Here is a 16163-nt window from a genome sequence, read left to right as displayed (position 1 = left end):
TTGCTAGCAAAGAGGTCGTTATAAGATAAAAGTAATCAATCTAATCAATCTGTTTTTTTCAATATATTGATGAAAAATATAAAACTTATCTTGTCATGTTTACAAGTATTATTTACAAAGTAAAATGGATTTTCACCAATTCAGATTTTAATCGGATCAGATTACTATTTCATTTAAGTACAATACATACGTAACTTTTTGCACCAAAATTCGTGAATTGACTAACTTCCAAATTCACACAAAGCTAGGGGCGCGCGGGCGTATTCATGGACCCGCATTTTGCTTATTATGTTCGAAATTCTGCGAAAGTTGAAATTAATGATCCACCATCAATTTAAAATATAAAACTACTCCAGAATGTTCCTTTATCCTGTTTATTTCAGCAAAATTTACGCAATACTGCAATCAAAGCTATTACAAAACTTTTTGGCGTCCACTATATTTGCTTTCTTTAGTGTCGAACATAAAAAGTTACGAGTATTTTGTTTGTGCCACTTCCTACGATTTTATAACCTAATTCACACCTCAAAGTTCCACCGGTGATAGATACCAGAATATAGGGCTACGGATTTAACGTGTTTATCTACGTCAATCGTAACGAAAAAGAACGATTTCAACACGTAATCTTTTACAACCGTTTTGTATACGGACCTGCCTATTTTTGTTATAATTATCCTCATAAAAAAATATTCGTACTCAGTAATTATATATCGATTTCACAATAACAATTTCGTATACCGTAATTACTCAAATTACTTGAGTTTACTAAGTGGTTATTATGCGAATCCATTTGTTTTGACGTGTACTTATTATGTGTAGCTGGCATTTTGTTTAGTCACATCAAATTACTGCTTAAATTAATCGATTTGTGAATTATCTTGATAACATGGGTATTTTTATTACTCAATTTCTACTTACATTAAAGCTTGTTAAAGTTAAGATTCAGAATGCAACCGCAAATCGTGCGCATACTTTTGGTGAAAAAAACGTTCTCTTTTAAACTAATTAGGCAGTTGAAAAGGACCGCGCGACAGAGAACGATACGGACCATTACTTTTGCCGTATGTCGCTCATTAACCCCAGCTTTGTTGTGGCCACCTACCCCATAAACCAACAGCTCCTGCTTCTGATCCGCTCCCAAAAAATAAAAGATAAAACTCACAATCAACCGTTGCATTCCTAATTATACAGTCAGAAAGTGGGACAAACGACGTCCAAATTTGTCTACACACTGTAAACATTGAGATTTAGGCTTGACAAACGCATCAGAAATGCCGGAATACGGAAGATAATAACGGCTTTATTAATAGAAAAACCAAACACATTTTCGAAACGTTTCACTAGCTCTTTTGTTCGTAGAGTATCGTAGACTGTTAGCGTGAACTTCACAGACTCGTAGTTCAAAGACCTGGACCAAACTTTAGCGAAACGTGTTTCATTCGATATGGAAACGTGTCCTAGGTGCCTACACTACGCTTACGTGATGTTGGATTGATTTTATGTGCAAATTCAACTTGAAACTGTGAAGCAGGTTATAAAGAAATGTATGTGTTGTAAATTATGAGTTAACCTGCAGTAAATATAATAATATCCTTTATGACATCTGGCATTGAGAGGGAATTATGTCAGTAGGACGAGTGTATCACGTACAATGTGTAAGACAAGTGTGTCACTTGGCAATCAAATGTCACCTGACGAACCAGAACATTCAACAAGTTTTTGGGAGCCATGACTGTACTTCCGCCTATTATTTAATACTGCAAAATTATTTAAATGACATCTGATTAGATTGTGGTCAAAGGAGCGATACGTTGTATTGTTTTGCATTGCAATGCATCGGCGAATCGATGCGTGATTGGCATAATTGTACCGTCGTACGCATTCAATTGTTTCAATATAAATACATATGGCTTCATCTAATTGTAATGTGCAGGCAGAGGCCGTCGCAGTACATGTCGATGATTAATGTATTGATTTGTTTAAAGTATAAATGTCCGGCTTCCTGTTTTAAATCTAATTTAAATGTGACACTGTCTATAAATACATTGCAAGGAACATGAATATAAGTCAAATGATTATCAGGTGATTCATCATTGAAGACTAGATTAAAGTGATGTCACTTTAATTATAATAAGATAATCTTTTCCGTATGAAAATTAAACAGGATAAGCAACCTTACTTTCACAGATACATGTTAATAGCATGAACGACAGCCATACTCTAACACATGACAAAAACGAAAGTGTTCCACAAGAACAATGGGAGTCACACAATACATTATAGCATTTTGATCTTAGAAGATAAGTAAACACATCCTCGGGATGAAGAAATTATACAGACGTTTAACTGTTTAATTTTATAATAAAATCCTTGTTTAAGGACCCATGTCAGAAGAGCGTTGACGCTTATTCATAGACAATACTATGGGATGACATAAATATTAATAAGCAAAAGAAAGAACAGTAAAAAGGTGACGCTAAACATTAACACAACGGAATGAAAAACTGTTTCAAACACGATTAATATTAAAGAGGGGTACACATGAATCCAGTTGACCTGTCTGGTCCTTAACTTATTCAAGGTCTGATATACACTGTACATTATTTAGTCCCGCTTTTGAGGTTCACACTGAGCTACCGTGAAATTCGTATGTCCGCTGACCTCTAGCCAAGGACAACATGTCAATTTAGATGAAGAGATACTCATCTAGTTAACCTGTTTTTATCTGAAAATTGTACGTTCCCACTGTTGTATAAACTATGTTTCATGTAATCTGCCAAACTCGTAATAATTTAATTTGATCGCGCAGAATTTGCATTGTGTTATAAAGTAGCTCATCTAAAGAGTACCGTACCGCTTAAAATAATAATGTAAAAAGAATATGTCCATCTAATGTAGTATAGATTCTTGGAAACAGTACGTTTACGTTGTTTAATTTCGTGAAACAAAATCACCGTTTCTGATTAAATCTTGCAGTTCTAAGTACTGTCAAGATGGCTGGTTCTCGTTCCGGATTCCTGAAATTAAAAGAATCTGAACCACTGCTTTGAGAACGATGACTTTAGATAAAAGCATGGGGAACATGAAAAGGCAATAGTGTTTAAGTACACGTAACACAGTCACGTATGCAGAAGGTCATCCATATTTGTGCAAACAGTCGGCTGCGAGATAGCAACGTTTGTACTCGTAAGTAAGCGAGATAAAATCGGTACAAGCGAGCGTAGCTAGAGAAATTCTTAAATTCCTACCTGCGCCGGACTCGGCGTCGCCCGATTCCGAATCCTCGACAAAAAACCGTTTCCTTTACATGCTGTTTACAAGACCTCCGACACTGAGGTCCCTTTGTGGCTGTCCCCACCCTGCGTTGCCTACGACCCTTTTTTGTCCGCGTGTTTGTCCACAATTATTCAGAGTTTGCGAGATTACAACTCATTAGGACGCATTTGGTCAGGGACATTTGGAATAATAACAATTTTTGTTTTTGGTAATTTTAGTATAATTGCCTTTATATGGTTTGGGGGTTTTAGTTTTTGTTCTGGTTATCATTTGATGTGTGTTTGTCGTTATCATTGCTCATGAACTGTTGGTACCTACCTACGTTATTTATTATGGGAAGTTAGACTCAGCCTCAGAACAATGACAGGTATGACAGAATTGTGCCGGATGTGTTTTTAAAAATGTGTGTATGTCAATGACGTGGTTAGCCTTATATAATCGAAAGTGATCCGCAGCTCATTTACATAGATGATATCACCGTTTGTACACGGCAAGCAAAAAACAAAAAATATTACAAAATTCATTCATAACCGAGGTATCTGCCAAATTTAGTAACTTGGGCCATTGCCAAAATATCAGAGTGCATAATTTAAGAGACTATCGCTGGAAACAAATGCAATGATTCAGCACACCTACACTTACCTACCTTGATTTTGAAGAAATTTTCTGCAAAATTGACTAAACGGCACAGACTTGTCATTGGTTTCTTAAATATTCTGTGCGTAAAAACAATTATTGTCGCATACATAAATACATAAATAGGTTTATTAGAATAATTTGGAAGTTTTCGTTATTGTGTATGGTGACGTCAGCAACATCCTGGAGTATTTGTTATCAGTTAGATAAAACTGCATATCTACAAAGTATTTACGATACTGTTTCGTAATTAGTAACAAGGTAATTCATATCGATAGCTGGATTTTGTTTAATCTATCTTCGAATCCTTAGCTTTTAATTCCGATCAAAGTCCTTTAGGATTAATGAAAAAGATGAATTGGGTTTAATAAATTTAACTTGATTTTATAATGAAATACCTGTATTCACATTGGTCAATAAAATTCATCTGATTTGCTTTCGTTATGTTTTACTTTTGGGACTGGATAATTGCTTACGAAATATTACATTCATGTTGGTTAAGCCCTTCGTACAAAAGAGTGACATTACAAAGTAGGGTGCTAAATGTACGTAACATTTTTTATTATATTCGTACTTCGTTGTGTGTTCGTGTCGCCGTCACCCCACTGACCTTGTGCGGGCAAACATCTTTATCAGCTTTCCATTAGTTGTTAGTGCACATTTACATTGCTATTCACTATCTAATACCGACCGCACGTTTCCGTTATTTTGTATAGGATATGAAAAAAATATTCGGGGTCTTGCAAATTCTAAGTAATCTTATCGTTTTAGATTTATGACGTCAATATTCAACGGCAACAGTTTTTGGAAAAAGTAGATTACGCCGTTTCCTCTAATAATAGCCAATGGGGGAGAAAAGTCCGTTAAAGCCAATACGTAAACTATTCAGTCCTTAAAATATATTTGGTAGACAAACAGAGAAACAAAAGTCGTGACAGTTGAAATCACTTAGAAGAAAATAGAGCAAAAAAGTCTTCAGTGTTATAAATGAAGCGATTCAGGACATGGTTCGAGTCGTCGACAGATGATGTTACTTAGCTGAGATTCCCACGACGCCCGGGGCAACTTGTGAGCCGGTTAATGAGCAGCCGATGGGATGACACGTACACTAGCGCAATTTACGCACTAATGCATAACTACAGGCAACCGCAAATGTGTCTAATTTTGTACAACTCACGTCCACAGAATTCTAAAGAAGTCTTAATGGACCCGGTCTAGACGCCAATTTTTGCATTTAAGTTCCATCTGCATTTTCTATGAAGTAATTTTCTACCAGCAAATATTCTTTAAAAACATATTTCAAGATGCATCTAATGAATTATTAAGTGTTGCTTTCCTTCAAGTTACCTGGATCAATTGGCTCTGTAATTATAACTTTGCAGTAAAGTGATCAACATAAACTCGATAAAGTTAGTTAGTCGGTTTCTAAACATAGATATAAACTCATTGCAGATGGGTTTTGATTGCTTTTGATGCAGTAAATCGCACCGTGAAACTATTTGATTAACATTTTTATGACTTCTTCGATTGTTGTCTGTATTTGATGTTTGATCGACTTTATATTTGGCTACAATTTGCATATTTTTTAGATTGTCACAATGTATAATATTTGCATCAATACGTGATGTGTTATCAAATCTATTATTTATTCGGTTACTGATAGACGTTTTAAATAAATTGACATTATTTTTATCATTGTTAGCAATCAGGTTCATTATAATAGTGACCATGTTTATCCAAGACACTCATCGCCTAATGCTTAAGTGAAATCAAGTAGGTATCTAAAGCGATCTTTTGACTGACGTTTGTATGAATGATGTTTTGCAAATACCACCCACGCTCTTATTATTTGCAAAGTTGTCGTCTACTTTCACCTTGAGGACATCTGTCAATGACCAGCACTGTCTACAATTGTCGATACTATTCAACTATTAAAAAAGCTTCTCAGAATTATTATGTGTCTGAGTACCTCAGAGCTATATCTTTGCACCACTTATCCGGACTAACCAGTATTGGTTCATTGAAGGTTATTTTTAATATTTTTTTCTCATGAGTTGTGTTCAGTTGCGTCAGTCGTTTTTTTTAAGGAAGGGTCATTCATAAGCCCTTTTTACTTGCATAATTAACCAGCTGCCCTTGAAGCAAGTAACCGAACATCATCTTGGCAACGTGGATTTCTCAGTTCAACTAACTAGTACATAATTCTTCTTCGTATTTCGTTCAAGTTGTTACCCGGCGTCTAGTTTGCCAATTTGATACAGACTTGCATTATAACGGTAATGTAAAACGGGAAATAACTGTGGTCACGAAACGGATGATGGCGTTTTGGTCATTGTCATTTTTGTCTTATCATGAGGCTACTTTGAAGGCTATACAATATATCAACGTACGGCTTGGAAAAGATCGACATTCAATAGATAAATAGTAATAAACATGTAGGTAATGAGGACGCAGCTGTTAACTTAAGCAAACACAATTATTATACTCTGTATTACGTAGAGTACGTTTTAACGATGTCCGAATTTGGCAATAAGAGGCCGTTGCAGCTCAAAGCTACTTTTGGTTTATGTCCCGTACGGTATTTGCAGCGGTTTGTGTTCACCGTTATTTTAACTACCGACAAAGCCAGATGTTATTATAATTCATAGGTAGATGGGTAATTTGCTTTTATACAAAGTAATTTTAATGTAATCTGCGTTTAATGTAATAAAGGAAAACACGAGGAAGGTAATCTATAGTAGATAAGTAAGTTTTAATTTATGGCTGCCACGGCAGTGAGCGTGTAACAATTTCTATGTCTAATAGGCGTTATATTACAAGGTGTTGTCGCGGTTTGCTTTGACACAGGTGAAGTCAGCGCTCCTAATAGATACTTACACGAGGATAAAGTAATCAGCGGAGATGACGAGGATAAGGTCACTGTAATGGCTACAGATTACGATACTGAAACAAAAACTGTACACGCATAGACAAAATGCGTGACGTTTAATTTCCAGTTGATGGTTCAATCATGTATCGAATTAAAATTATGATCTATGACGAATTAAGCTGATGCAGACAGGTTTTATTTGACATTCCTTAGTAATGTAGTTTTTAATTTCATTTCAAACTCATGAGGTTATGTAAAAATAATAGTATAAATAAAAGTAGTTATCGGAGTTGAGTCAAATCAAAGTCAATCTTTATCATATCAGTAACCTTGTCATATTGTATACGACTGTTTTATGACGTGGACTTTACATTATACATTTACGTCATCGAGTTATGCAAACTAAATGTAGGTATTTCTTTTTCCTCGCAATTTAAAGACGTAAGTGGGGATTTTAGCGTAGTTCATAGAATAATGTTAATTTAAAGTGACCACACCCAAATCCAAAGATCTTTGAGTTTGCGTTAGTGATTCATGCTGTTATCGTTGATGACTAAATGGCTAATAGCATAGCTTTTAAACATATTTTAAAATAATAGTCTGAATCCTGTTTAAAAGATATGAAGAAAACGCAACAATGCGAACTTCTTTAAGACAACATTTTTGCACTGACCATTGAATAAGTTTTAGATAACGATATAATAGTTAGAAAGTTATGCTATCTTATCTTTTAAGTATGAACTACAAGCACTTTATCGAAAAGAGGCCGAACTATCTCTAGAAAGGAGCATTGGAGTGCAAATCGTATTGTACAGATAGTATGTAACAAAAGTTGTAAATAGGTAAGGCCCCTTGTTAGCTCCTTGTGGCATTCCATTCTTAGTATACGCTATAAAGTTTGTACAATCTCTGCGATAACCTACGACCTGATATTGAGACTGAAATAGCAAACCCAGTTTACACATATATTTTATCATTACGCTGTTTTTTACAACTGTTTGAAAAATATAAGCATACCTTATCCAATGCTTAACAGGGGTTTTTTCACAATTGCGTCAATAAAAACATTATTTATTTCAGTTTATTAACAGCGGTTAATCAGTTTAAACAAAAAATATTAAAGGCAATAAACATTAAATAAAGTATCTCAATCTCGTTTTAATTACAAGTGCGAGCTTAATAACTGTAGAAATAAAACAAGAAAGCAAAGTAAATTGACTTATTCATCGCACAAAAGTACCGCGAGTTAAATCATACGACCGTTGCTCTCAAATTCGAAGAGATTAAAGATCGTCTGATATTTTACCTGTAGAACTTTATATAATAATAGTTGGCCTCGGGCAAGGGAACATCTGTTCGGGGGCTCGCCATTGTATCGGGGTGGATTGAATGCTACTCTTAATTCGGCGTCTGCGTCTTTGAAATACTCCATGCGTATATTTATTATTACCCCATACTACCCAGCTGTGTTTATTATTAACGTACTTTTAGTGTATAAGACGGGTATTTTTATTGCATTTTTTTTCTCAGTGGACAGCAATTTTATGTTTTCTTTTCTTGTTACAGAAGTGCAAGACGTGGGATGTTTCAACGCTGATGACGTCTTTTTTATAAAGGTGAGAATACCTATTCTTTCAATGATCTTATTAATACTGCCACCGTTTCTATCGTCTGTGATATCAAAACCAGTATTTTCTATTTTAATCGAATTAAAATTTGTATTATGTAGTTCTATGTTTCAAACGGTAAAAGCATTGTCGAGAACATAAATGACTCTTGAATAAACAAACGAACAGTTGCAGCTACTGTAGTTTTTAATAGTACGGTATATTTACTAAAATAAATATGGCCCAATACTCTTGATGGATGACGTGCCTTGTAAAAACTTCAAGATTACTATCTGTTCCGTGAAACGTTACATACTTTTGGCGCTTAATTTATAAACCTTTTTTTAAATGTTAACAGATGTTAAATAATAAACTGGTCCACATTGATTGCAATCTTTTCAACTTGCCCGCTTGTTTTGACTAACTTTCATTAAGTGGTTTCTTAAACATTTTAAAATTTTATTTTTAACTTCTTGTAATATACGCAGTAATTGGTTTCTATAAACGGCATGACCCGAAAACACATTAATAAAAGTTTTTGTTCAAAGATTTTTTGTATATTTGCTTAAGATTTTACTATTATTTATATTGAAAAGACTTTATTTATAAATAACAATGACGCATTAGTTTTTTTTACTTTAGTAGTCGTCTGATAAATCTTCCATGTTACAGTCGTACAGTCCATAAGCCGAGGTCAACGTCTAAAGTGCAATTCATTAATATTATGATAGATATTGCGACATACATTACAAATCAATTGAATGCTCGTAAATATCGTCTTCGTCTTTTAATCCATCGGCTTCCACAGTCTTGAAATATATTTTTTATAAGATTATACACAGCACAGTGATCCTAAATATATATCCTATTCTAAAGTAAATGCTATCTAAATGTAGCCTGCAATTGTATGGATACATAAATATTAACTTGGATTCATCTAGGTATCCTTTATATGATTCCATAATTAAATCATAATTTCCACATTATTTGTAAATAAATGTCAAAAATTAAAGAGTAAATAGGCCGCAAAATAAAATATATTTTTATAAAAATGACAAACTCATGTTGCAAATGTTGTAATCTACTATTAGCCATATTTTCTTTAATACTTTCATTGTTCTCAGAGTCCAGTAAAATTATATCGTATATAAATAAAATGTATTTCCTATTGTTCGATCAGGATTCAATTATGAAGATACGGCAATTGGTTTTAATTAAAGTGTGCCTTCGTAATCGGTCTTCAATTGATGACCATTAAACTGAATTGAATGCTGTTAAGTTTTAGCTTTATTGTTTCAACATTTCACCCTTCCCGTTATATTGTTTAGACCTCTGCGGGTAATTTTAATGTATTTTATATCTTCATGTCCTGTTTTTTTCCCTTATTCATTACTTTCTGCATTAGAATCCAGATATTATGATCTTTAAAAGTTATATTTATGCAAACAAGAGGCATTTTCTATTATCACATTATAAATTACCATGTTATGTCCATTAATAAATGTTCTTGAAAAAATACAAAAAAATTATCTATATTTCAACCGTATTCTCAATATGGTCGAATATAAAGTGGGTTTATAAAATTAGACTTCCTTTTGAGTCTATAAACGTATAATCATAATTGTAATGTATTTACTCATTCATGTTCATAATACCTTATAAGCTCTAGGTGCATTTAATATAATTATTCAAACACAAGTAGAGGTGTTTTATTACAAAATGTTGCAGTAACGCGTAACTTGACACTCTATGTGACGCCATATTAGATTCGCTATCTACAGGATAATGTATTTACTGTTTGATGTTTGACCCCACCTTACGACATATTTCTAGATTATTATCACCTCCGTTTTAGCAGGGAGCGGCAAAAGCACTCAGATAAAGAGCATTTAAAACTTTTACTTCAGTTAATGTAACAGTACTTCTACAAGCTCAGAAATATTTTGCAAGTAGCAAGTTAAAATTTTACAAGCAATTACGGTCAGTAGGTTCATCTCAGATAGTGCACCGTCAAAAGTTACCCAAAACACGAAACCAGCTGTTTTAAATCCTGCAATCTTCATCTCAATGACAACGATGGTAATTGACAAGAAGTAAACAACCGTGACTCAGGTCAAATTAATTTTACCAACGTTTATTACGATAGATTTACTATCATAGTAGTTTTTATACCCGCTGTACTTAACAGGATATTATAGAAAAATATTCCGATGCCGTCATACGGATTAACGAATCTTATCTAACGCAGATAACGGTGCTTTGTAGCCCAATATTCCCGGAACATTCGCGCAAAAAAACCTTCAAATTAAGTGGAACGGAATACTGGTATTCTCGTATTTCGTATACGCAGTGACGCAAAAAACGTGTTCTACAAAATGTGCCCGCTTCAGTATTTTTTTGCAGCACCAGCTATAAGTTGCCGTCAAGCGCTCTTTAGATTTGTGTCAAATTCTCGCTGAAAAGTGAAAAAAGGCGATCTTTTTTTAACCACTTGCGATTTTTGTTTTGTTCGTTTTTACCGCAAATACGTTCACAAAACACTTCTGACTGTTGTCAAGTGGCTTAACACAATTTAAAAATGAAAATTTGTTATGAAAAACCTATAAAAAAGAAATCTAAGATCTACTTATAAGCTAAATGATAAATATTACGTGTCTTAGCGACGATATTATCGACAGATTGTTATCGCAGTATGTATATTTTCTTCTAGAACTAGCGGTGTCAAGTGATTAATATTAATTTAGGATTCAGATTACAATCTGCATAATAATATTAGAGCTTGTCTACTGATTTATCAGATAAGTTGTGTGTCACCGTGTAATAGCTCCCGGCTGTTCACTTTTAACTAGTAGTAGATTCTATCATAATATGCTATAAATACTTCCCAAGTGCTACTATATTTTGTACAAATAAACATTTTCACTTTATGTAGTAACAAATTATTCGCCCACCAACTGTTTACTCGTAGTCGTTTACTCTCCGTTGTCCTTATTTTGTTGAAGATTTATTCGAGACTATATGTATATGTTATGCATATCTATAGAGTATCCTTTCCTTTCACCGATGTACTTTATATTCGCTTTGATCTGCAATTGTATATGCTTGCGTATGGTGTACGTTGTGTGAAAGATATTTTTTATAAAGCTTACTGAAAAATTTACGGTTCATGTCTACCTTATTATTTGTGCTTAAGACTGTAGGTACCTATATTTCTGATATTATATTACATTGAACTCGGTAGTATAGGTTTTTTTTTATTATCTGTGTTCGTAACAATTCTTTACGTATAGGCTATCTCGATAGGTTAAAAATTAATTGAAAAAATCAGTCAAATACCTTTTTGCATATAACAATCATGTCTTATCAGTGAGTAACATACGATGTTTAAGAATATTGTACCTACACATTTTTTTGTATGATTGAATAATTAATCATGTGATAGGTAAGTATAGTGAGGGTGACGTGTCTTTAATATAGTTACTATGTTTATATTAATTTCATACAAAAACGCATTTTTTGATTGAAGAACAAAAAAACACTAGTACGGATTACCAGATGTTAGTCTACTTGGAAAAAAAATCCGAAGGGCCAACTAACTTAGTCTAGAGTGATAACATGTATGTAGTTTCGTTAATAGATTTAATGATTGTGTAGTTTCCACCCGAAAAGGCTACAAAATTCGACTTCATTGGAACAAACTTCTTACCAATCTCTATTAGTCTTTTTAAACTGTCACAAAAGTCAGTGGCCAGTTACATTGTAAAAAAATAAAAGTTGCCTACTTACGTCATTATACAACATTATTTAATTTTTGTAATTCGTACATGCGCCTTGACCATGAATGAATCGTTTATATAATCACTTCATTATAATAATAATTTTGTTTCTAAGTAGATTATTATATTAATTTAAATAATGACAGTGATTTTTCAGTACAGTCAGTTTATTTATAAGTTATCGGAGGTCAGTGGTTCAATTGCTTTGATATCAGCGAGGTAATGTAGCTCGAGGGTCGAGAAGGATTTATTACTGCGAATTATGATCATGAGTGTTATAGAGCTTTGATTTAGTGCTTCTGGATCGTTCTAGAAAACTAATCTATAGAATACTTGTAGTTTTTCTAAGTTAGTGATTTGAAACAATAATTGTACTTACGGTCAGTGTCACTAGTGCTAAATATGTATGGAGTCTTTTTATTTATCGAAATATGCAGGACACATCTAAATAGATAAAACAATTGTCTTGTGTATTTTGAACCTTGTCAATTTGAATTTTACTGTGACATATTTAAATAGATAATATCGTAATAGTCTTAAGTATCGTAGTAGTCTTTAAAACTTTGTAAATCGGGAATTTTACTTTAATTACGTTTGTATTAGAAACGGAGAAGGAATAAATGCGTAGGCTCCAGGGTATGTGAGCATATTCAGTACGGATGCAGGCTACTTTGTAACTTGCCATAACGGGTTCATAGCGTGTGTACAGAAATAGCTCACAAGTACCTATTTCTTGTTTCGAACACTCCTATGGAGAAGATGCTGTTTACGAAATGTACAAAAACACTCAATATTCTAAAGCCACCGCCTTAACAATTTTAGTTTTGTATCAAAGGAAACTTGAAAGTAATTAAAAAGCACTGTTTCTTCTTGCTCCCATTACTGTCCCACTATTGGGCAAGGGTTTCCTACCAAACAAGAGAACCCCTCTCTTGTTTGGTATATATTAATTTTATATAGTAATTAAAATAATTATGTAATTTCGTCCATATCAAATAAATAGAAGTATTTTAAAATCCAATATAAAAAGAACGTAAAACCAATATGTGTAAAATAATCAGTTCTTTAAGTTCATATAAAGTTCAAACGAGGACAGAAGATTGTTAAACGTTTACACGGTAAACGATCGTGCTTAGATTCCACACTAGTGACGTTTACTCGTCGGTATAACCATCCATTTGTCCATTCAGAATGGCTTATTAGTTGCAGTTCTTTGTTAAAAATAGTACAAAACATTAAAACAAATTGGCTCAAACAGTACATTTTGCACATGAAGTTAAGAGAAAGAAGTCATACCTATTTCTTAAGTGCAGTGTTAAATTTCGTTAGTCATGTGACTTATATGAATGAATGATTTGATTTCAATCAATCGCAAAAATAGTTACAATCCGCAAAAATGACGCAACACTTACTACTTGACTTATCTAATCATAATAATGATTAATTAATTTAAGCGTACCAAATAATATTATCTGCATATGATATGTCAACTGCAATATTAACGTAAAGATAACCTTGAAGAATTATGATTAAAAAGAAATCGACCTTGACGATTAGATTAAAAATTTGCTTATATTTTTTTTTATAATTAACACCTGTAGAAGAATTTGCATACACCTGTCCGAAACCGTGTCACTGGCCAGTATTTTGGCGCCTGTATCTTTGCCAATAATCTTGCGGCTTTAGCCATCAGAATAAAAAGAGTATAAGTACTATAGTAATGATTGCGACTAACCTTTCTTCCACTGATGAATCACTATTCCCTTTAACGTGCTGTGTGTAACAGTTTATATAATAAAAAAGACTTAAGGACTCTATAAGTACATCGTCTTATGCTCTTTTGCTACTGAATAGGTATAGTGAGTAAAAACTAGGGACGAGACTGGTAAATTTGTCCAGATAAAAATGTCTAGTGACTTACAAACGTCAGATCGTGATTTTTTACCATTTGTGAAGTTTCCTCTTGACACAGAACTAGTGACACGTTAAAATATAATTGTTACTAACCACGCGAACGGTTGCTATTTTACGTTGTATTGTCCGATTATATAATCTAAGTTTAGGTAGTTTGACTTCCGCAGATAGAGAATTATTTAAATAATATTAAATATAGGTAGTTAGGTATAGGTACATTATTATCAAGATCATTAATTATAATAGAACAGACCTACTAGACATCAACTTTTAGTTGTCGTCAAATGACCAACTTTGATGGAAACATTTTGATAAGCATTGCTTTTCTAGATTGAACTATTAATAAATAGTAAACATCAAAATAAATAAAAAATGTAGCATATAAGATTATAAGGTCAAGTTCCATGTGGAAAATTAGGGATTCAAATAATGTGTCTAATGTGAATTAAAATATTCTAAAGATGTATGTAAATGTATTTGTTTCGATATCGATCATCCTCATTGGTTTCTTCCACGGTTTCACGGAACATGTCAATACCATTCTCAGTATGGAAACAACCGAACAACAAATATACAAACACCGTCTTCAGCGAAACCATCGCTCATAAGGAAAATAAATGGTTTACTCGAATCTCCAAATATAAATAATACACAGAAGAGGTCATGAGCACTCTTCGAACTTAAAGTATTATTATAAGTACCATAGAATTGAGATATTTATTATGATAATATAAGATTATCATTTTCAAACTAAGACGTTACGATCATAATAATATAAGATGTTATAAAGTAATTAAAATTCTAATAAAATAAAGACTGTCTAGCAAAATTTTCATGTCCCTCTATTTCATATTAAATACTGAAAATTGTCTTTGCTCAATGTTAATTATAACTTATACAAACGTTTTGCATTAAAGTAGCCATTCGAATTCTCATTAAAAAAAAAACACTTGTAGACGTTTGAAAAAGGAAACAATATTTTTTTTTCCTGCCAGTTTTATGTTTTTTATTTATCGATACCGAATATTGTGACATTGATTTGTTTATTTCAATATCTCACAAAGTTCATAGCATGTGCGTCTTGGCGCGACTTTTTTCAACACCAACTTAAAGGTAAAAAATAGTTCTTCGTAGTAAATAACTTTGGTTGTCAAATAATATCTACCTACCTCAGTGTTTGACGTATTTAAACAAAAAGTATAGGCGTAAATCAAGTTTTATTTTTTATTAATACTGTTTAATACTTTGTTAATTGTTAGTAATAAAACGTTATTATCCTGATGCGATGTAAAACTTAGATTTACGTCATTGTAACACAAGGGCTATAAAAGTGGTTAATTGGCTGTTGGGTCACGTAAAGGAATTATGTAACACTGAATACTATAACACAACATACTAAAAGGTAGGTAAAATATAATTATCTTCCACAATTTACTATTTTAAACCTGCCTCTATTGCTGAAACAAAAAGTCAAATCAATTTATTTCCAAAATAGTTTTTTGTTTTGCAACCTCCATGGCCTAAAATACTATTGACACTAGCAACTTAGTTTGAATATTGCATCACATTAAAACTAGTCATCAAAAAATACATCGTACGTTCGTATAAAAACAAAGCCTCTTTAACGCCGTTTACGTCTCCCACTGCTGAAAAAGACAATGCTTTTTCTTTTCGCATCTCCCTATCTGAAAGATGCTCTGCTACAACCACTTAATACTGGACTTCACAATTGACTATCCTTCAGCTGGGCAATTACTCCTTTCTTTCTTTCTCCGTCCTGTAAAAATTTCTGCTACAACCATTATTACAAGACTCAAATTGAAACTATAATATAAATACAACAAATGACTGGGTCACTATCACTGGGTCAGTCTTAGATAAATGACGGCTACACGGACGTTGGCAGGCCGCCAGAGAGTAGTTATATGAGACTGGAGGACGCCCATAGTCTAGCCGACTCTAGCCGCTACTTTTTTAACGAGTACCGCGATTTTTATTTATATAAAGACAATTAAATAGGCCTAAATTACGTTTTAGAATCATTGTTTGTTAGTGGCGTGATTGTAGTGTTACTTTTAGGAATCT

General features: G+C 33.1%; 1 protein-coding gene across 1 annotated transcript in view; it reads left to right on the top strand.

The window, feature by feature from the left end:
• Window positions 1-16163, top strand: part of wdp (Leucine rich repeat protein windpipe) — a 49601-nt gene that overhangs the window by 15936 nt on the left and 17502 nt on the right. Inside the window, exon 2 of the mRNA XM_076114027.1 lies at window positions 8348-8397. The gene's annotated coding sequence lies outside the window, so the exon portion shown is untranslated. The remainder of the gene's footprint in view (window positions 1-8347; window positions 8398-16163) is intronic.

Source organism: Anticarsia gemmatalis, chromosome 1 (genome assembly GCF_050436995.1).
Source record: "Anticarsia gemmatalis isolate Benzon Research Colony breed Stoneville strain chromosome 1, ilAntGemm2 primary, whole genome shotgun sequence".
In the NCBI taxonomy this organism is placed as follows: Eukaryota; Metazoa; Arthropoda; class Insecta; order Lepidoptera; family Erebidae; genus Anticarsia; species Anticarsia gemmatalis.
This window is presented reverse-complemented; position numbering and strand designations above follow the sequence as displayed.